Source organism: Mustela erminea, chromosome 7 (genome assembly GCF_009829155.1).
Source record: "Mustela erminea isolate mMusErm1 chromosome 7, mMusErm1.Pri, whole genome shotgun sequence".
NCBI lineage: Eukaryota > Metazoa > Chordata > Mammalia > Carnivora > Mustelidae > Mustela > Mustela erminea.
The window spans coordinates 77,556,153-77,579,232 of NC_045620.1; the positions used below are offsets into that span (position 1 = coordinate 77,556,153).

General features: G+C 40.4%; 2 pseudogenes; both read left to right on the forward strand.

The window, feature by feature from the left end:
- The first annotated feature begins 648 nt into the window (after positions 1–648).
- Positions 649–1,220, forward strand: LOC116596374 (annotated as a pseudogene).
- Positions 1,221–8,239: 7,019 nt separating this feature from the next.
- LOC116596375 lies at positions 8,240–22,306 on the forward strand (annotated as a pseudogene).
- Positions 22,307–23,080: the final 774 nt, after the last annotated feature.

Here is a 23,080-nt window from a genome sequence, read left to right on the forward strand (position 1 = left end):
AGAGCTCCCTTCTATGAACAGAGATGTCGGTAATATTACATTCATCCCTCCATCAAATGTCAAATAAAAACTTTCAAGAGGAAATTTTGGAAACCTCTGGGGCTAACGGTCAGGAAGTTAGTAGCCAGCAACCAGCAGTCATAAATCTCATGAATCATCTCGATGGTCCAAAGAGTGTCCCCAATGACCACAGACCCCCCTCCGCTCTATCATCAGTGTCCACGAATCCAGTTTGACTACCTTCTCCCAGCTTTCTTAAATAATACATTCCCTTTGAGGGGGTGATCATACTACCTCCTTTTGAAGGTTTTTACAATTATCCCATAGATTAACACATTCCTTGGGAAAGTTTCTGGCCCACAGTGATCTTCCAATAAATGCTTATTTAGGAGAAAGAGGAATTAGGGAGAAGGAGATAACACAAAGCATCTCTGATAAAGATGACATTACTCACTTGAGGACACAGTAGTATAACCAAGACTATAATTAAAGTTTCCAGGCCTCCTATACACAGTCTGACCACGACCACAGGATACAAGTGCCCAAATGAATTACAAAAACAGCCACATGGGAGATAGCAGTATAAACACAGTCCAGGTTAAGAGAAAATTTAAATTTTGAATTTAAAATTTGCCTTTCGTCAGTCAGATCCCAGCAGCCGCTGCAGTGTCTCTTGTCTTTTCCGACTCTCCTTGTTCTCTCCATTCATATCCGGAAACATGGCCTCTGCTGTGGTGGTCTCTGGAGGCATCATCAAAGTGCTGGATGACATGAAGGAGTGAAATTCATCAACACCGGTGGAGGTGAAGAAGCGCAAGGAGCTGGTGTTGTTCTGTCTGAGCGAGGACAAGAACATTATCCTGGAGCAGGGCAAGGAGAACCTGGTAGGTGATCTGGGCTAAACTGTAGAAGACAACATCTATGCCACCTGCCCAGACAGTCCAGATAAGGAGTGCCACTCTGCGCCCTCTGATGCAATCTGTAAGACCAATGAGACAAGCAGGAGGACCCAGTGTTTATCTTCTGCATCTGAACCCCTTAAGAGCACAGAGATCTATGTCAGCTCCAAGGACACCATCAGGAAGAAGCTGACAAGGATCAAGCATGAATTATAACCAAACTACTACAAGAAGGTCAAGGACCACTGTACCCCAAGCAGAACAGCTGAAGGAGAGGGAGCAGACAATGCCGTCGTCTCCCTGGAGGGCAAGTCTCTGTGAGACCCCCACCAGTCCCTGCCCGGAGCATCTGGCAGCCCCAGACCTGACCTTGGGGATTGCAGACTTTCCCCTTCCTGCCAGACTAGAGGGGCTGGGGGGATCCCAGCAGCGGGAGGACAATCCCTTCACGCCAGTTGCCAAACAGCCCCCCACCCCCTGGACCTTTTTCTTGCCTCTCTCCCTGGCAGTTCTGGCCTTCCCAAACTGCTTTTGATCTGATTCCTCTTGGGTTGAAGTAGGCCTGTTGCTCCCAGGCACCTCAGTTTTGGGGGGATGTTGTGTTTTTTAATGACACCCAAACACCCCACCTATTCCTCCCCTTTCCCATGCTACCAAATTCTTCCCACAGTAGTGGCTCTGTGCTTATCTGTTTTGTTCTGTATATAAATGGAATGTCGTAGAGCTGACTCCTTCCTTGGGCTGCCTATTTCCCCTCTGCTTTTCCCCTGGCTGCTGCCACTGATAGAAGCAGGACCAGGAAGGGAACGTCAATTAAAAATAAATAAATAAATAAAGGAACACACATAATGATACAGACTCATTAATGGGAAAATAAATAAATAAATTGTTTCAGTTTCCCAATGTATGTCATTATGCTGTATATTAAGATAAAAAATAAATTAAAAATGAGTTTAAAATATATATATATATACACACACCCATGCAGACATACACATAGAAGTTCCAATACTTTCTCATATCCAAGGATCATCTTGCACTCCCCACTGAGGAGATACCTAGCATTTTCCACCTAGAATTGTAGTTTAGATTCCACATGTCTACTTCTCGGCTGTGTGCTAGTGGAGGACAGGAGCAAAGCTGTGTGTGAAACTTTAGATTTATGTGTCATTGCCTGACATCATGTGAATACTTAATAAATACACAATGAGTATTCCTTGTCTTCAAAAAGAATGTCTCATTAGGGTGGAAAGGAAGAAAGGGTGGTAGTAAGCGTCAGCTTTCATAGAAATCTGAGCTGATTCCAAAAGCCCCAGCTGAAAAGAAACTCAGGCCTCCATATTTCCCAGAGTTCCAACTACAGTGACTTATACATAAAAGATGCTCATTCAAAAACATGTTGATCTCTGCATCTGAGGGGAATGTACGCATGGCAATTGTTTTTCTAGAAACCTGACTCATAAGATTTTAGATTGATAGATGAAGATCACTAAAGTAGAGGTTGGGAATTATTTTAAGTTGTTCTATGGAAGCAGAACCCCTTGTCCAGAGCTATGAACACCTGCATTAAAAATCATAAGCTAAGGGGCACCTGGATGGCTCAGTCAGTTAAGCATCTGCCTTTGGTTCAGGTCGTATCTCGGGGTCCTGGGATCAAGCCCCACATTGGGTTTTCTGCTCATGAAGGATTCTGTTTCTCTCTCTGACCCTCCCTCCTTTGTGCTTGCTTGCTTGCTTGCTTTCTCTCTCTCTCAAATAAATCTTAATTTAAAATATCATAAGCTAAGAAGACATCAGTCATATAGAAAAAAACCATGGCTAATTCCATAAAACATGGCAACTTATTGTTAATATTTATCCTGTTGGAAAGAATTTAGATCCACCATTTTAGTTACACTAACACTGACAGATGAAAGATACAATACGCCAAAGTATTTTCTTGGTAAACAGAGAAGGACTAGAAAGTCTTTAACCCTAAGCTATAATTCCTTTACTTTTCTACAAACTAGATTTGTCTAGTACTGAAAGTTAAATGTTCAAAACTGGAGCTTTACTTTAGTAACCGCTTAATTTTTCACAGTAATGCCTCTTCATGGATGTAAAATGGATGGATTTCACTTTAAAAAATACTTCTTTTTTCTTGTAGGTTTTTTTTTCTAACTGTAATTATTTTCGTGTCAGAAATATAATTGTACTCCATATTGAAAGCTAACCCAGTGGGGAAATAATTTTGCACAATTACAGAAAGTTTTAATAAAAGACTGATAAGTAAAGTTTTGAATTTTTAATGCATTCTGCAGGCGGTTGAGTGCCTTTTGCCATCTCTGTCACTTATCATTAAAGCTGTGTGAAAGGGAGACCCACCTGTTATACTTGACTTGATTGGCAAAAGTGTACCCTGACAAATAAAAGTGAAACAGACAAAAGTCAAAATGAAAGAAAAAAAAATTAAAACCAGTCACAATTTCATAGCTAATTTAACATTAATGCCTCCCCTTCACCCAGAAAAATTTCTTTGTATTTAATATTCTGTTCTTACCTACTTATTAGCCTACCATTGTGAGTGTTAAATTCCTGTATAGCACACAGCAATAATTCATTTCTGTAAAAGCACATCCCATTTCTAGGGCATGCTTTTTGGCTTAATTTGAAAAAATTACCCTCGTTTGACAGAGAAAACACTTTAAACACGCATAACCTACACATTTATGTGCAAGCGAAATCCGAAGAGTGTAATCTATCTAAGCTTTCTGTGATGAAGGCATCATGAGAGCCATCCTGTGAGCTGCACTGAATTTGCTCCAAGGCTACAATTTGAAGTCTTCCTACTGGTGTATCTTGCTAATGTTTGTTTGTTTGTTTACCCTAGATGCTGCCAGACCCTAAACAACCCACCGAAATCTTCCTCCGTTTCTTCAGGTCAGTGTCCAGTGAGCGGCAACAGCCTGATGGTCTGGGAGGGCTGAGGGCTGTGGATGGAGCCCCGCGGCCCCTCTTCACACTGGCACGGGCAGTCTCGTGGCAAACATCAAACTGTCACTTGGTTTCATGTGTCTGCTGTCTAATAAGTTTATTTTGGATCAGACTGATTCGCCAGCATATGCTCAAGATAAAATGTTCAAATGATGCAAAGTGGGATTTTCAAATTACGATCCTGAGCACTCTTTTTTTTCCTTATCCACTTACATGTAATCTAAAAATAAATACCCAGGCTCCACCAGGATGTGACAACTTCAGCAAACAAAATTGAAAATAGCTGCCTTACAATCGTCTCTCCCTCCAAACGAAACAGGGGAAAATATACCTTTAGAGAAAAATACAGCGCCTGTTAAGGAACAGACGAGCTACTCACAGCAGGTTTGTGAAGAGAGGCACAAGGACATAAACAGCTCAGGATGGGTATCAAGCAAGAAAAAAACCAGCCAGCAATCACTGTGCTGAATCCCGGAAGGGGCGCGGGGAAGTGGTCACAGGTGATTGTCATGTGTGATAATTATTATTACTGTACACCTGCTCCTCCGCACTAATTAACTTTGGATATGCAAATCAGTCCTATTGCATCATGCCCCTGCTCTCCTCCCCTACAGATAAGAAGATGTTCAGCTGCTGGATTTAATTAGGATAATGAACGCCAGGCCCACGGTGGCTTGGCAGGGGAGGTGGGGGGGGAGCTGTGACTGACCTTTTCTCCCAAAACGTTGACATTTTCTAAGGCTTCTGAACACTCGAAGTCACCTCCATGGCTGGGACATTGATAGGAGCGGATTGATGAGGTGTCATTAGAGGAGAGACGCTATGGCCCCAGTGTTTGCTGGGAGAATACAGCAGGTGTTCTGACAAGGACACACACCATCACTGTTATTTGGCAAACAATTCTCTTGATTCACTAAAGTCAAGCATGCCAGCATTTCTTTATAAAAGAAAACAAGGCTGTTTTTCATAACCACCCAAAGGAGAGGTCATCACTAAATTGCATTTCTGAATTACTTTTCATTTCGCATCAATATATTTAAAAGGTTTCTATTATTCCTCTCCCCTCATCCTCCTCCCTCTGCTCCCCTCCAGTCCCCGCCCACCTCGCCCTGCCCAGATTTCTCGTGGCATGTAAGCCGAAAACATTGCGTGACGGTAAGTTAAAAAGGGTTAAGTTTGTTCATATTAATCCCTACAATTCCCCTCCTATAATATAAGGTAAGACAAGGGCTTCTGTGATTAAATGGGAAGAGGGCAGAGCAGTGTCTTCTTGTTTGGATATCTGGTCTGCTTGTTTATCAAAAAATTGTTTTCAATTATATATATATATATATGTATATATATACACATATATATACATATATATATAGCCTTATTTGAATTTCAAATTCAAAGACATGCATACAAAATAATACCGAGGAACATAGACTGTAATACAATTCTGTTTCTCTCTCTCTCTCTCCCTCTGATCATTTACTCGGCTTTAACTTTTTAGCCATCTGTGTGTAGAGCCTTTCCTGTATTTTCCGTTCTGACAATGGAGTTTTATGTAGTCATAAAATAATACCATATTAGATCTCTCCTTTTTTCCTGCTCTCTTCTTACTGTGTTAAATTATAATAGAAGAATAACTTTAGGAAACCAGCCAATTTCACAAAGAGGCGAAATAAAAGCCCCTTGGTGTAGCTGAAAAATCAACCTGATCAGAGCCCAAGAAGGCAATGCTAGTCCCATTTCTAAAGTAGAGCAGAAAGTTTCAAAAATTAACCAGGATTTAAAGGAGAAATAATAGAGGATCATTCTGTTTCTATAATCTTGATAGGTTACACGTTGTATGAGGTTTCATCTAAGAAATCAGAGTTTTGTGATAGGTTACTTTTTTTAAAAAATATATATCCAGATGATCTATCTACTCTTTATCTCTGAAAAAAATCTCATTAATATCATAGGACAAATATCATAATTACTGTGATACCATGTTGGTAGGTTAGAGATATTTAAATGGATCCTTTCTCCAGTATTTAAAAAAAAAAAAAAATTAGGTAGCCAAACTGGAGAATTCTCAGATAATAGAGACTCTCATCATCTAATATAAAGGAAAATAACAAGTGCATACAAAGGAAAAGACTAGTATCCTTTTTTTCTATGAAGTGTTACAAAATGTTGGAATTAAGTAGTCAGTGTTTGTCTCCTGTACCAATAGTTACTTGAATGCTATAGGTTACAGCTGGTTGCAATAGTCGTTTTTTTCTGATCACATCCTTTCATAATGAGATTTCGGCATACACCAACAGTTAACATTTGGCAAGGTACAGCTTTTAGAGATTATACACAGGGACTATTAACATGGAGCTAAACGCATTCCATAAAATGAGGGCGAACATCCTAAGTTTGCTTATGTGTGTGTATTTCTTTCTTTTTCCAGATCAATCACTTCGCCATTTGCTTCTTAATCACAATTTTACTTAGACTAGTTCTGCGAGTACTAGTATGGGTCCTTTTTCCTTCTTGCTCCTTCCTTTTCTCCCATGCGTTTCTCTTGAGCTTCGTACCTTCGGTCACAAGGCTCCCATAGTTGTATCTAGAACCATTTTGGGCAGCTCTGTCTCCTTCTTGTTTCAGTATTCATTTCTCTGTGAAAGCTTGTGCTGCTGATTTCATTAACAATATTCACAAGTATGTTGGCATTTTTATTACCATCTTTATTTGTTGTCAATCTCAGTACTAGAAAATAAGAGCTGTTGAACCAAGAACCTAGAGGCAGCATTTTGGGGGAGGCAGCGTCTGACCATGGAGAGAAAAGCAGGGGCATTTCCAACTCTGTCCTTCCCTGGCTCAGACAACTCCAGCCCCAGACTCCTGAGACATGGGGCACTGGCTCTTTCACCCCTCCAGTGCTTGATGTCAAAGGCAGAAAAGGTCAACACTGCCCCAGCCTCATGGCATAAAATTATGGTGGAAATTCACATCTAGATAAAAGATCTAATAAAATCAGAATTTAAGGAATTAGGATTCAAAAATCAGACTCACTAGTCACAACATTAATTTGGAAGATAAACTCTTTATTCCTCAGTCAGTTTCATCTTGCTGGCTGTGTGTCCTTGGGCAAGTTCTTTTCCTGAGGGTCATCATTTCATTTCTAAAATGAGGATAATAGTAGTACCCCACAGATTTGTAGTTAAGATTAAATGGGATAATAAGTTACATAGGTTTGTAATGCTCAGCTCATAATATATGTAAAAAACCACTGCCACTGTGTCTAATAACACACTGGCAAATGTATACAGTGGCATATATGATTATATATATGTGTATATATATACATACATATATATATATAATATATGTATAGAATGTTAAACTAAATAAAGTGTTATTTCTCCGAACTGCTTACCTAGTGTATATATCTCATCAGGGAATTTTCAGCATATTTCAGCTATTGTTTGTAAAATCCTTTTGCACCTCTATTTGGACATAAAACTGTGTATTTCAGTTGGAATGGGAGAAATAAATACTTATTTAAACATAACTACCTCTTTTTTCTATTCAAGAGATTATAGTAGCTAAAAAGTTGGATACAAATAGAAAAATGGAATACTAGGACACTGTGACCTTTGCACATGTATTTTATCTAAATTTCAGAGCATATTCTTAAATTCTTTAATTTGAGAACTTGTGAACATATCTACAGAACTTCATGAGTAGAAATCTTTGGATATTCTAGACACTCTTCATATATAATTTAAGCTCAGTAACACAACCTATTATTTGCTTCGATTTTTATTTTCACTATCTGACCAAGTAAAGCAGAAACCAATGGCTTTTCTGACTTACCTTATTTTGTTTTTTATTATTATCTTTTATTTTATTATGTTATGTTAGTCACCATATAGTACATTATTTTAAGCTGCAAATATGTTGTCCAATTTTGAGCCTATGCAGTTAACCTGAAATCTGTCACACAATGAAATTAACCATTGCTTATTTTAAAGTGGAGGCAGCATGAATTAAAGAGAGTCAGATGCCCTGGGCTCTCTCGTCCTGGCTTAGCTCTGAACACAGTGCATGGCCTCTTGTGAATCACTTCGCCTTGATGAATCACATCCTGCTCATCCACGAGGTAAGCTGACTCTGTCAGGGTTTCGCAGTCTTTACTGTGCGTACTCATCACGTCGGGATTCTGATACAAGGAAGAGTCTTAGCAGCAGGCCTGGGGTGGGCCAGTGATTGTGCATTTCTAACCAAACTCCCAGGTGAGGCCAGGGCTCCTGGTCCACAGACTCCACTCTGAAAAACAAAGAGCTGGGTACATTCTTGGACAAATGCTGCATAGTTTAGGATTTCTCTATGTGTGTTCACAAAAAAACATGTCACGATGGCCTCAAAGAGGGATCCAGCACAATCCCTTACATGAGGCTAGTACTTTCCAAGCAGCAGTGTATTCCCATCCTCTTAGTCATCACGGCGTTTCTGAGAGGAGCCTAAACTCAGAAAAGTTGAACCGCTGTCTCGAGATCACACAGTCATATTGCCAATACGTAGGAAACCCAGGAGCCTTGTCTCCAACCAGCCGTGTTCACATAACCATGACGCCTTCCATGGTCCCCTTTGTGTCCACCAGGCCCCAGAAGACACGAGTCCTAACAACGCCTGATGACCTCATTCAGTATCATCCACAGCCCTGCACTTACGTATTTCCTAAAAGTTACCTAAATATTGATAAAATCTAGTGGTTACCTGTTAGAGCCAACTTAAGACTTCCATTTTCTTCCACATCCTTCCATTATTCTAATGCTGCCTTCTCTTCACCAACTACAGAAAAGCCTCTCCGGCCAGCATGTACATTTCCAGTTTCAATTGCTACAGTACACGAGTTCTAGATCTTAAAGGCCAAAAAGCATCTATTTGACTAAAGAGCTATAAGGCAGCCATAAAAATTATGGATCACAGAAATAAGCAATTAGTGTTATCTTCAATTGCTTTATTGGCAGTATTCACTCGTTAGAATAGAGGCAGCCGTAAAACAGATTGCAACATACTGTATAACAGCATATGGGATTTTACATTATAATGCTAGTCTCTGCCAAGAAGTCATATTTTCATTTGAATGCATGGAACAGATTATCACAGGGTTTCCAGCATTAGAAGTGGATGACCCTCACTTTTTTCTGTAGTTGTTGTGGAAAGGCAAATCCTGAGGTTACGCCTAAATGAAAATACACACAACTGCGAATCGGCCTCTGCTCCGTGCCTGCATCCTGGGCCCTTGGAAACTGGGCATGGCATGGAGCTCCGGCAGATAATAAAGTCAATCTCTAGCGTGGTGGATGGAGGGAGAGTTGAGGGTTTGCCAGTCTTCCAAACCAGCTGGCTCCAGTTCTGGAGGCAACGGCTCACCCGCCCATCTCATCACAGCTGAAGTGTCACAAAAGGCACCACGCGCACAGGGTTTGGAGATAAAACAATAGGAATAATAATACGAAGTAGAACAGGCTCTCTGCTGAACGTTGGGAGATGTTCTCCAGACGTCCACTCTGCCATTTTACAAAACGTGTGTGAGCATGTTTATACGTAGCAGATAATGTATGTACAGACCTTCAAATACATAGACCCTGGAATGTGTATTAGCAGGCCAGCCTCTCAGGAATCACCCACAGGCCAAGAGTCGAAGAGTTTCCCCAGCCCTTTGCACACTTGACAGGGTCCAATATGGCACACCTGGAAATGCGGCTCAATGCCCACTCTCCTGTTTCAAGTTGGAAAAGGAGTAGGGAAAAGTACATCGAACAGATTCTCTTTCCAAGATCAGCCTGTGATATAGCAAATGAAAGGCTTTGAAAGGCAGGATTGCTGAAAAGGAAGCTTGTGTGGTTTCAAATTAGAAGTCATATTGTTGCACTCACAGTTGATCAAATAAATATTAATCACCAAATGTATTTATGTCACTTCTCACGCAATTGCAATATATTTCAAATGTGTTTTTAAGTGGTGGATAAAACACACTGGGAGGGCAAAAAAAAAAAAAAAATCTCCTTTTACAGAACCTCAGATACTAGGCAGCTAGAGGCATATGTAGTAATTTACCAGAACAAAGGAATATGTTTGAATTCGTTTCTGTGTGTTTTCTGCTATTTATTCAAATCTAGTATAATCCAAATAATTTGATAGTCTTCAGAATCTAAGTACAATGATGTCATGTTAAAAGTAAACTTTAATCTGACATGTTAAAATGAATTAGTGCATTCACGAAATTTTTTCTAGTCTCAAGTCTGTAGAAATTATAAAACTGTAGAAAAATTAATTTTAACGAAAATTCTCATAATTTTTGACAAAGATTATCCTAAATGATTACTAATGCAGTTAAATGCAACCAAATGATGCAAAACAAAGTATAGAAAAGCTGCAGCTTTTGATATCCCTTGGTTACTTGAAGTAACATCTTCAGTTCTTAATTTCCATATCTGTATGTTTAAGGACTCCTCCCTTTCTTCATAAAGGGAATTGGTGAAAAGATGATTAGACTAAAAATGCAAGCGTGTTACAACCTAATCTTGCCTATGCTATGTAGTAGCCTGTGTATTGATCCACCGTTTAAATTCTGCGTCAGCTGTCATGGATTCATCTGGAACATTGCATAATGACCATAACACCTAGAGCCTCCTTCTAAACTGAGCTTAAAGATTTTTTGAGGTACTTCTCACGTGATTAGAGTAATTTCTCATGAATGAGCACCTAGTCTTCTTTTTAGAGTAAGAAAAGTTGGTAGTTTTCCAGGAGCCAAACTAGGGGGGGCCTTTGACAAACTGAACATGAAAACAAGAACCAAGACAGTGGCTAGTTTATGCTTTTAGAAAATGCACGCTGACAGACTGAGGGTGTTTCACCAATGTAGAATGTACAGTGAAACATCTGCCTTTTGGTTCAACAGTATTTTCCTCAATAGCCCACCAATTTTCTTAATTTGGCAGCTGTGGCCTTGTGATTGAGGCGACCTTATTATATAGAAATGTTGAGAAGCAAGCTGTTCCTTGGGTCTGTAAAGTAGAAAACTCAAGGGATTACATATTTTTAAAATGTCAGTGAACATGTGTGTGTGTGTGTGTGTGTGTGTGTGTGTGTGTGTGTTTCACCAAAGAGGGTCTCACTGAGTCAGACAACAGTGACACCAAAAGTTAATGGAGAAATGTTTTTTAATATATTTATCTTGTTATGTAGCCATGTTACTTAATTCAGCATTGTACAAAACAAACCAACGATGAATAATATCTTGCTATATAATGACTAGTTTTCCCTCTCCTTGCAATAAAGTAAAGCATTTAAGAAAAAAAAAAACCCACAAGCATCTCAAATAGCCTCTGCTTTGCTGCAAAAAATAGACTGTGATGAGAGTAACTCTTCCAATCAATTATGCAGCATGGTTTTAAGTGAGGAAAAATTTCAACATACGTATCACTTCAAAATATATACAGCATGTATCTATATGTACAAACTGCGTAAATTTTGAAGGGCTACGAAGCATATATTTTGCTACACCAAAGCTCTGACTGTTAAATTGATTGCAAGAAAACTATAATTTCTTTTGCTGAAAAACTTGAGCAATATGAATCTTACTGGGATTATTTAAACTCAGTGGTGTGTGTATACATCTATATGTGTGTGGGTATAAACAACAGGATTTCTACAAATTCTCTTCAGTAGGCTCAGAAGCAACTCCTCTAACTAAAATATTGCTCTGAAATTGTTTCCTTTCAAAATGACGATAGTAAATGAACATACTTCGAATTCCACAGTCGATACATATGGACTCTGAACCTGAGCCCCATAGGGGAGTCACTTAATGTCATTCACTCCCTTTATATACATGCAGGGTTCGTGAATGGTGAATGGTCTCCCTTTAAGAGCGCCCTCTAAAAGAATGATCTGCCACATTAGCCAGAGCAATGTGACTTCGACTTTTACATATATATACATATATATATATATATATATATATATATATATATTTTTTTTTTTTTTTTTTAATTTTGGCTGAATTCAAGAATGAGTCTGTAGGCTAAAAGAATTGATCTGTCACAAAGCAACAGATTGCAGTTAGAGACTGCCAACAAATCATAAGCAACAGTAGGTAATGACTAATTGTAACAGGAATGAGGGAACAGAGGGTGAGGATTGTTTCAGAAAAGGTAACGGGAAAAAATGATCTTTCCCAAAAGAAATCAAACATTTTTGTTTTGATATTTGTTGTTAAATCAAAGAACAAGCCCAGACCTCTGGTCTTCTCAATAGTTCTTACTGATGGTGATCAATTTGACAATTTCTAAGATATTTGTGATTTTCCATCACAGGTTGTTTTTTCTGTTCTTTTATTCCTGTTAATACTATTCTAAGATGCACTTTTGAGGTTTCTCAATGAATTGCTATTTTAACACACTCTTTGGAGCTACACAGTCTAAGACTTACAGAAAACCTTAACCATGACTTTCACTTTGTGGTAATGAATATACAACATGATCTTAAAAAAAGGATTGGGGGGAGGAAAGGGATTTATGAAGATTTACAAGGTCCAAGAAATAGAATGGCAAGAACAATCATATCCATCTTTTTTATTGATTAGAATGTTGCAATTTTTAATTATCTATTCAATCTTACTTCCTCAGATTTTCACAAAATACTTCTTTCTAATTATCAATGTACACAAACATAAATTTGTTTACAGCAGAAACTTAACCTTTTAAAGCTTTAATTTATGAAATTACTTGGAGCTTGAGGTGCTTAAAGAAATTAAACTTTGCACTAAGTTCAAATGCTTTGGGGACATTCTGTAACAACAATTAAGATTTTTTGTGTAGTTGAAACAAGAATTTTGTGGCTGGCTGTGACTGCAGAAATTACAAAGCATATTAGGTCAAGTATAATATATTTTTAAATGTTATCTATTTTGTTTAACCTTAAGTTTTTATTTTCAACCAACAAAGGGCAACAAGATTGCCCATATATATATTCCAAATGTAAAAATAACAAATTCCTTAATTGATGTTGTAGACTAGTTACCCCAATCGTTAGGTGATTTAACCTATTTATCTCACTGATACTCTAATTCCTATTTTATCTGATACCTTAATTATCTGATACCTTAAATATCTGATATCTTAATTCCTATTTTACACAGATACTGTAATTCCTAAATCCTCTGCTTTCTACAGCGTATCTAGAATTCATGTCTATTTAATAACTAGATCTGATAGTCTTTGCCTCCGGGTTACTCAAAGAAGAAATAAATAAAGGAAGCTAAGAACTACCCTTCTTGCTTAAGTCAACATTGATAGATGCCCCCAAATTCTTTCTCAACAAACCCAACTCTTCCTTTGCTGGAAAAGAAAAGAGCTGTTTCAGAATGTCAAATTCCAAAACAATTAGCCATTAAAGTAGAGATGTAGAAAAGAGAAAGTAGTATTTGCAGAAACAAATATCAGAACCAAATTCAATGGGAGGAGGATGAAAAATAATGCACAATGAGCTATAGATCATTGAAGCAGCACGTCTGAGGGAAGGGAAGGAGCTAAGGGCACAGGAGATGCCCTAAGGACAGCAGGAACCTTGTGAGAGGGGCCAGAAACAAAAAAAATAGTAACAGGAAAAATTTAAAGCTCTGAAAAAAAAAAGTTAACCCTTATCAGAAACCCATGAAACACCAGTAGAAAATCAGAACTATACTTTGCTAAATTTTTTAAGTATTTCCCTCTATTGTGCCTCTTTCGGGCTCTGATTCTTTAATACTGATAAATAGTTCAGTCTAAATCCAAGCTGGTAGGGGTCAATAGGCTTGGAATTTCCCATCTCTGCGTATAATTGGTATGCACCTAAACCATTCTTCTGTTTCCAAGTATTAGGATATTTGGGGGGAAAAAAATATGTATCAGCATATTGATAAATGAAAGTCCCCTAAAGGTATTCATATTTACCATCAAACTGTTTGAATCTCTCCCAAGGGGTAAAGTACAGATGACTTCATGCTCCAGATTTCAATCCGTTATCACCTATATTCTTCACATGCAAACACAGAGCAAGGGCCCAGCCGCTCGACAGTGGTAACCCAACTCCGGCCGCACTCAGACTTCAGGTGGTGCTTAGGGACTGCTATAGCACACAGAACCAAATGCCAGGGTTACAAAGGGCACTCAGTCCACCAGGTACAACAGAAATACCACCAGTAATTTTCAAGGACTGATGAAACACCCCCCGAGGTGAACTCCTTCAATCATTTATTCATTCGTTCGTACATGAATCATTTGTTTATTTGTTAGTTCAGTAAATATCTAACAAACATCTACCTACCGTGTCCCTGGTACCGTACAATGCTATAGCCTTGTGTCTTAACATTGTAAATACTGTACATATATTAGGGAAAATAATATCGTCTGCAACAATACCAATCATAAAACTTGAATTACCACCTCTTTTTCCCACATTCTGAGTATGCCTGGGCTTTCATGTGGGACATGTTTATAACTACTTGATACATTTGAGTCATTTCAGGTAGATCTCTACTTACACAGAAATACTTCATTTAATAGTCAAGCTATAACATAAGCTTACATGAAACATTGTCCTCTTAAAATAAAATATTCCTGGAAATATTTCACCTTAATATGAGTGAAATCACCTCTCAGCCCCTCCACCAAAGGAAAGAAAGCCTAGCATGAAAACACCGGAATACTGGGTTAGAGTAAGGCACTGAAAAGGGGAGACAGAGGTACAGGAAAACAGACATGGCACCCCCATTTCATGATGGTGTCCAGGACTAGCTTCACTTCTGTTCCAGGATGCGTATTTCAAAGTAATTCAGAATTGAGTGAGTTGATTATTCATCTTACTTGTCTTGCCCAAGTTACTAAGTGAGATTTCCCATAATTTCATTCTATAATTCGAAGTGCAATCCTTCCAATTGATGAATTTATAGATTTCAGCCAAAATGAACAATTTCTGCTTTTGTTTTCTGTTTGTGTCACCAAAATGCAGGCTCAGATTAGACACTGCCCTACATAGGCCCTTCTTTCTATTTTCTCTAAGTTTGCTATTATTTTTTTGAGGTGTTTTAACCAGAACTGCATATTCTATTACATACAGATTCAAGTTCATATGTACAAATATATATCACATATTTCCAATATATATTAAAATCACTATTCATATATATATATATATATCTCTATATATATATATATCTACAGCAGAATGTTTTCCTCACAAAATTAACTTAGAGTAATCTTAAGAGTTTGGTCAACATCATTATCCATGTGTTAAAATAAATAGGTAACTGATATACTTTCTATCAATAATAACTACAAGCACAAGTTGTGGCAGATTTTGACTAATAAACTCAAAAATTACAAATACTTGGCAGAAACCTGACTACAGTAATTATTTGATGTAAATTAAATAGCACTTTAGCTAGTTTTTTTTTTTCCCTAAAATGAGCTTGTTTGTAAATGTTGGTAGTCGATTTAATAATTGTTTTAAGAAATGACTATTTCTTTGGAAGGCCCATGTGAAAAGAAAGCAAATCTCAGATTTAATCACTCTAGGCCAAAATTCAAACTTTCCTTTGGGCTGTGTAGACTCAGACAGGATCATGGCATAATTGAGCATTTACTGGGAAAAATTTTCCAACCAACCCCCAACTGTTCCCTTTTACCATCTCAGAAATCACCAACTCTGATTTTAAGGACAGAGAAAAGTGGATGAGGGCCCCCAGGTTGCTATTGATAGTAATTCTCACAGGATTCTTAGGCGCATCCTCGGTTTTTTCAGAGGGGACCATGGCTCTTGTACCAAATTTTGTGTGCCTGTGGTTCCTTCCAGTTTACACCATGGCACATTCGACTTCTCTGTGGAACTGTCCTTAGCCACGGCGACCTCGGTTCCTGCAGGTGACAGTATGGCTTTCTGCTGATTTATTAAAAATCTCCCGTGTTATGGCTCCCGTGTACTCTCTGGAGTGTGATCATGTGACCAGTATAATCACAATCTGTCTCCCTGCTAACATTTCTCTACTTTGGTTATTTGTTTGATAAAGTGAGGAGCTTCCCTTTTGTTGCCCTTCATCAGAGCTTAATGTCTTTACTTTGGGATCAATATACTTTATGAATAATTTTATTTCCTTCTATTTTTATGGTCTTTTCTCCTCATTATCATACTGAGTTTATTAGCTGGTGCTGTCAGTATCTCTACCCTGTCATATGTTCCTGAGGTACAGTAAATATCACTTGTGTTGTAATTAATATGCACACCCTCTGCAGTAATTAAAGTACAGACCCCTTCAACCAGCTGAGCTTCCTACACTAATTCCACCTTATCTTCATAATGAACTTATTGTAATCTGAAACTACTACTGAATATTGTTCAGTAAGGCTGGAAGAATGAAATCTAACGAGATGCAATAATATTTGTGAACATGTTAATATAAAAAATGAATTTAATTAGTCTAAATCTAATTAAATTTCCCATACAATTAAAAGCCTCCCCTTCCTTCCATTTTTAAAATCTAACAAATGCCACATTATTGCCCTTTCAGTTATTTCTACAGAGTAGAAGAGTGGACAAGGGCTTGTTTTGCCCCTAGAAGATACACACACAGGAAAGCTCACAGGAACCAGACATTGGACAGTGACATAGTAGGGAAATAACTGAGTCCCCCTGAGGAATTACTATCTAAAATAGAAGACTTACAAGATTTGGACAAATCAAAAATCTGACCTTTCTTAAAAAACAAAAACAAAAAAACTCGAGCAAAATAGTTTCTCAAACTTATCAAAAAAAATCTGTGAACCAAAAAACAAGTCTTAAAAATGCCTAATGCCACACGCACTAATGCAAGGGGCACTGAGGCACAGTCCCTGTCCCCAGGGAGCTTATATGTTCATGAAAGAAAGACATATTTCAATCCTGTAAATATTTATTGGGCATCTTCTAGAAATAATGGAGACAATAGGTGTCACAGAATGTCTACACAGGATGGAAAAGGAAAAGTCTGGCACTAAACTCACACCTTGAAGAACAGGGGAGAGAACATTCTGGGCAGGACACTAGCTGCTGCTGTACAGATTCAGTTTTGCTGGAGAAAAAGAGTCTGTGTAAGTCAGGAAAAAAAATAGACACAAAAGACTAAATCAAGATACATAATTGGCACAAAGGAGAAGCATGGTGAGGAACTGCATGCACATTTAATAGTACACTTACGCTGTCAGGAAACATTTCAGCAAGAAAAGTGCTTGCTGGAAGGACAGAGCTGCACTAGGCAGACAGCTGGCAAACAAGCCCTAAAACTGGGTGAAGGGTCAGGCATGACCACAACAGTGCCAACCAGTGGGGTTATTTCAAGGGGGAAAGATGTTACCAAAAGGGTAGAGCCCTGCTTCTTTAATTATTCACAGGAATGACTTGGATCTTGGAAGAAAAGAAATCATTCCAAGACTGTAGATGAAACTAAATTAGCAGGCAGCACGGCATTAAGTACCAGTAAACACACACACACACACACACACACACACACACACACACAGACTGAGAGAGAGAGAGAGAGAGAGAGAGAAATGTATCATCTTGAGAATTTAGAAGTGGTTTAGTGGTCAAAACACTTGTCACTGAGGACAATACATTTATTCCCACAGTTGTTTTCTTGTTTTTGTTTTTGTTTTTTTAACTACCCTAGCTGATGAGAGATTTATAAGACATGTTACCTAAAGGATCACTTGGAAGGAAGTTACCAAGTTATGTCATCCGTCCAGAAGTAGAATCTAAACTATACCCTTTCTTGGCACCCGTTCTGGCATGCTCAGGGCAATGATGGATGGGCTCCCCAAGAAAAAGCACCATCTCCCGTTCTACTGGACTTGAAATGAATTCAGTTGAAAAAGAATAAGAAGCATTTAGAGCAGCATCAATACGACATTCTCTGCAAAATTATCAGGGCCTTGCTTTTAGGCATGAAATGTCCCTTGGCCAGAGTACCTATCCCTGTGCCTAAGGGATACCACTACCACTGCTAACACCACATAGGATTCTTCCACTGCCCTGCCCCAATTTGGTCTAAAGCGTCTCCCTTGAAATGGCCCTTTTTTCCCTTAATGCAGTAAGTACACAGAAGTTTGAAAACCTAGAATCTTCTCTGACTATCCCCTAATATAATACAATGAAGACAATTTAAATTGTATGTAAATTACAGCAGTCAGAAGGCAAAGAGTTCTGAGTAGAAACAGGATAATCTAGGAAGTTATCCCAAAAAGCAAACTTCTGAGAACTCTTTGCAACAAAGAGCTTCAGTGATGAAAACAAATAATATGTTGAAATGTATTGCTACAGCTATGCATTGCAAATCAAAGGACCTAAAATAAAGTGAGGCATTCTCTAGAAGAGTGCTCACTATATTTTAAGGAAGATTTAAATGTGCTTCAAAAGGGCAGCATGGAGAAAATGAAATGATACTGATACCAGGAATAAATTACAAAGAAAATCTGGGCTGTTTTGCTGTTAAAAAATAAAACTAAAACATGTTGACATCTACCTGATAGCAAATATGTTCACGTTGAACCTGACCATCAAAGGGAACCTACGTCTATGTAGAAGGAAATCTGATAAGAATAACTAGAGCTCCTAGAAGATATACTTTTAAAATTCCTGACTGAGAAAGTTTTGGTTATGCCCCTGAAAATCGGTGAATCCAGAATGTCAACCCCTTTTTAGAGAAGTCAAGAAGTGGGTGTCTGTGTGTCTGTGTCTGCGTTTGGATATACGAGAAAGCAAAAACTGGAACTCAGAAAAGGAAGTAACATGACATTTCCTTCAGTATGCTCTTCCAAACTATTAACTGAAGATCTGATCATTTATCTTAATTTAGGCTTCTTCATCTTCAAGCTCTGTGTTCTGTTCATTGTAGGAGTGAACCTGATGCTGAAGGATGGTCTCAAAGGGCAGGAAAAGTTCTAAAAATTTTAAGCAAGTGTTGCTCATAAGTCTGGATTTCTGAAAATTGTTCATGTGAAGGATGGGCTTGGCTTTGTAGCAAATATTTTGTGACTCATGATTTATTTTGTATACTCAGCATAGCTTGGGAGCAATGCTAATGTTTATGGATTATTGCGCTAACTTGGAAATTATAGTGTAGTATTTGTAATTCAATAGGAGCTTTCTTAGAAAGCAGATGTACTTATATTTGCACATTGGTGAAGTTAGTGACAAAGTGTAGGAACCAAAGCAGTAGACAGATGTCAACTCCATGCAGGATTTTTGCACCTGTGATGTGTGTGTATGTCGGGGGTGGGGGGTCAATTTCAAACTTCCATTTGGTGATATACTCTTGATTCAGTAACAGCTTGTAGGCATGTTGTGTTCATAAGGAAATGTCAGTAAGAAAGGTTTCGTCATGAGCCTCCTGGTGTCTTCTCTAGCTCCTCTCATCAGTGTGTTTATGTACTGGACCATCAATCCCTTAACATCACCCAGTTGAAACAAAGAATCAAACATGACAACTTAATGATAAACAAGTGGAAAACAGAACATGCTAGGATGCTTACCTGAAAAACTTCCTTGAAAGAAACCACTGATGATGAAAAGAAAGTTTATATATTCTTTAATCATTTAATACTACTGACATCGGTATAAAACACAAACAGCAAATTCCTCCTTCCTTTATTTCCACAGCTACTGTAGTGAGTTTGGTAATGTACATAAAACCTCTTAATCTACTGAATGTTAGAATTGTCATCATTTTCTCCTGTAGTTATCACTTTTCTTTGGTCCTAAAAGCCCTAATTGTATTACAAGATGTCAAAGCAAAACCCCAAACTCCAATTTGCCTTCCTTTCTTTCTAGGCTTAACTGAATGGGATCCTGAAATTAAATTTCCCTGGTTTGCAAAACTCTCCTCTCAAATTAACACAGAAGTGATTAAAGGCATTTTTAGGTATAGGCATACCTATTTTTAGGTATAGGTATATCTCAGCTACTGTTTTAATATGAAAATGACTTAGAAATTGGTAGATATAACAACTATTGTTGGTATGAACTAGGCCATGTCTCGTAGTACGGATAGCTCAGGTAGAATCCATCTTGAATACTCTTGATTCTTCCAACTCTCTTTGTGTCTAGCTTCTGTGTCAAATAAAGACTTAGGCCCAAATGCTCACTGGATGCCTAGCGTGTGTGTTTGTGGCAGCTAAATAACCTCTGGAGAAATGGTATAGTTAAAATATAGAGGGGCACCTGGGTGGCTCAGTGGGTTAAAGCCTCTGCCTTTGGCTCAGGTCATGATCCCAGGGTGCTGGGATCGAGCCCTGCATCGGGCTCTCTTCTCAGCAGGGAGCCTGCTTCCCCATCTCTCTCTCTGCCTGCCTCTCTGCCTACTTGTGATCTCTGTCTGTCATATAAAAAATAAAATCTTAAAAATAAAAATAACACGTAGAAAAATTATTCTCCTGTATGTATTCAGCATTAAGACAGATACCCATTGGCTTACCTGCTTGGCCCCTTTCCGCCAACATCCCTGCCAAGCCGTGGGCCCATGTTGTAAGCTCTGGCGAGTTGCAGCGCCCCCAGCCAGCTTCCAGCACCTTGAGCTGGTCTGTCATCAGGGGCCAGAACTTGGCCCAGGAGCCATGGTGATGAGGTCTGCTGTGGACCTGCAGTGAGGGCCACACAGTGCAGTTCTAGGACATCTCCAGCCATGGCACCGTGGCCACACTACAAGCTTAGCATAGCTATCCTCTTCCAGGAGGACTGCAAGCATGTCCATAGCCTGGCCAGTCACAGGTAGGAGATGACTGGTCACCCTTCTGCAGTTTGCACCCAGAGTCTGTGGCATTCTGCAAGAACACAGCCCAGATGGTGGTGATAGGCACTGCAGGCTACGTGTTGATGCTGGAGCTAAGCAACCACTAGAGCAGGTGGTCAGCGCAGCTAGTGTGGTCCTCCTCCAGGACCACAAGGGCTTCACATATTAGGGCCACCAGTGGCTGAGCTCTCATTCTCTGGTTTCCAGCCCTATGTGCTGGTTCAGTGTCTGCCACCAGCTGCTGTCATATCCATCATGCTCCATTTCAAGTGATGCCTTGGGAGCCTTGTAGCCTTTTGCACCAGTCATGGCTATGGCCTCTTCAACCACCAGTGCTAAGAGCCCTTTGCTGGCCAAGTGCATCCTTCAGCTGCAACAACCCCTTGGCCACTGAGGGGCTGTGCTCCCGGGCGAAGGTGCTCAAGAGGTCACCGTGCCAGTCTTTCCTGTGCAGCCATTCACCAGGAAGAGCCACGTTTCTGGCAGGAAGCGGCAGCTAATGCTCACCTCAAGTGGCAGGAGGTCCACGGGTGGAGCAGGCCCGCCCCGAGGGCAAGATGGTGATGCTCACACAGCCCCGCAGTGAGTGAGCCCTGCTGGCTGAACAGGCCCTCTCCGGCATCATGCGCTGCCTCTTCTTCCCGACACCTTCCTTGGATATGCAGCCCACTCTGTGTGGTGCGAACTCTGGCTCCACGTTTGCCTACGTGATGGCGGTGCAAATGGCGGGCACAAGGCGGGCACGGTGGGAGGAGCCAGCAAGGAGGTGTAACCTACACACTGTGCACCCACAGTGCGGGATGTGTGTGACCTCGTGCTGCCTGCCTTCTGGGTGGCGTCACCGGACCTGGTGCAGGTCCCTGACGTACAGGGCGACTACGCCTTGCACACTGCCTCTGGGGAGCAGTTTAAGGTGTTCAAGGTGAGCCCAAGTGAGCGCCGAGTTCAAGGTCAAGACCGACCACAAGGACTGTTGCCTGCCCAAAATGGCACTGGCTGCTTTTGCCAGTGTGGCCTATAAGGCCTATACGAAGACCTTCCAGGCCTGCCTCACCAACCTGAATGCCATCCGTGTCTTCTCTGTACCTAGTCTGTGCTCGCAGAACCACTATTCCTGCATCTGGAAGGAGAACATCAGCGTCATTTCCTTCTGCGTGTTCACACGTCGGAGTCCAGTCTTTTACCCGATTTTCCCAGTCGGAATCTGAACACTTCTCCTTAAGTGCCCAGAACATGACAGAGCTGCTCACCTATCTGGACATTAGCAGGCTCCATGATCCCGCCCGTGCCAGCTACAGGTTCCCAGAGTCACCCAAGCTGAGCCAGGCCAATGGGACCCTGGGAATCATGCTGGCCCCATGAAGCTGCCATGGGAGCCCTGGTCCTATCCACAGCAAGACAGCGGACAACTCTAGAGCCACCAGAGGCCATCCTGTTGCACATGTCCGTGGACTTGGCCACCAGTGTCTGCACCACACCTGGACGTAACAGGAGATGGCAGGATGAAGACATGAAAGATTTCATGGGCTCCTCTGAGGATTCCGAGAGGAATCTGGGGAACCTAATGTAAGAAGAGGCTCAAGCCTGCACTATCTTGGTCAAATGAGGAAGGCCAGAGCTACCAGCCACCTGCCTCACTGAGAGCTAGGATCCAGCATCCCTGGCTCTTGCGTGGCCCTTCCCTTGAACAAATACCTGCTAATCTGTGGGCTCCAGTCAGATCTGCCCACCCCAGCCTCAGGGTGTGGGCTCAGTACTCAGCCCAGAGCCTCTGGGGCAGATTCAGACTGGCCTCTTCAGAGGGCCTAGCGCCACAAGGAGAAAAGAGCTGAGGCTAGCAGGTATGCCATCTCCTGTTCTACACACATCCAGCCTCAGGATGTGGGCTCAGTACTCAGCCCAGAGCCTCTGGGGCAGATTCAGACTGGCCTCTTCAGACTACCCTGGGGGCCTAGCGCCACAAGGAGAAAAGAGCTGAGGCTAGCAGGTATGCCATCTCCTGTTCTACACACCATTCTTCCCACCTTCCTTTACAAAGAGTATTTTTCTAATGCCTGTGCTGGGCCTGGACAGTCATTTCTAAAACTATTTTGATACTTGCTCTTGAGCCAGCTGCCTCCCACATCCAGCCTGTCCATGAGGGCCCGCAGTATGTACATATCCATATATGCGACTGGGAGCACCTCAGGGCACACAGGTCTAGAACCTGTTCTGGCGAGGGGCTGGAGGGCAGGATAGGTTTCCCTTAGATGGTACCTTGGGGTCCCCCCCTTTTTTGTTAAAATCTGAGTTTTAATGTCAAAAATACTGATTTTTTCATATCGAAAATGAAAGTATATAATGACTCTAAAGGGGGGAAAAATGAGAGTACCAATAGAAT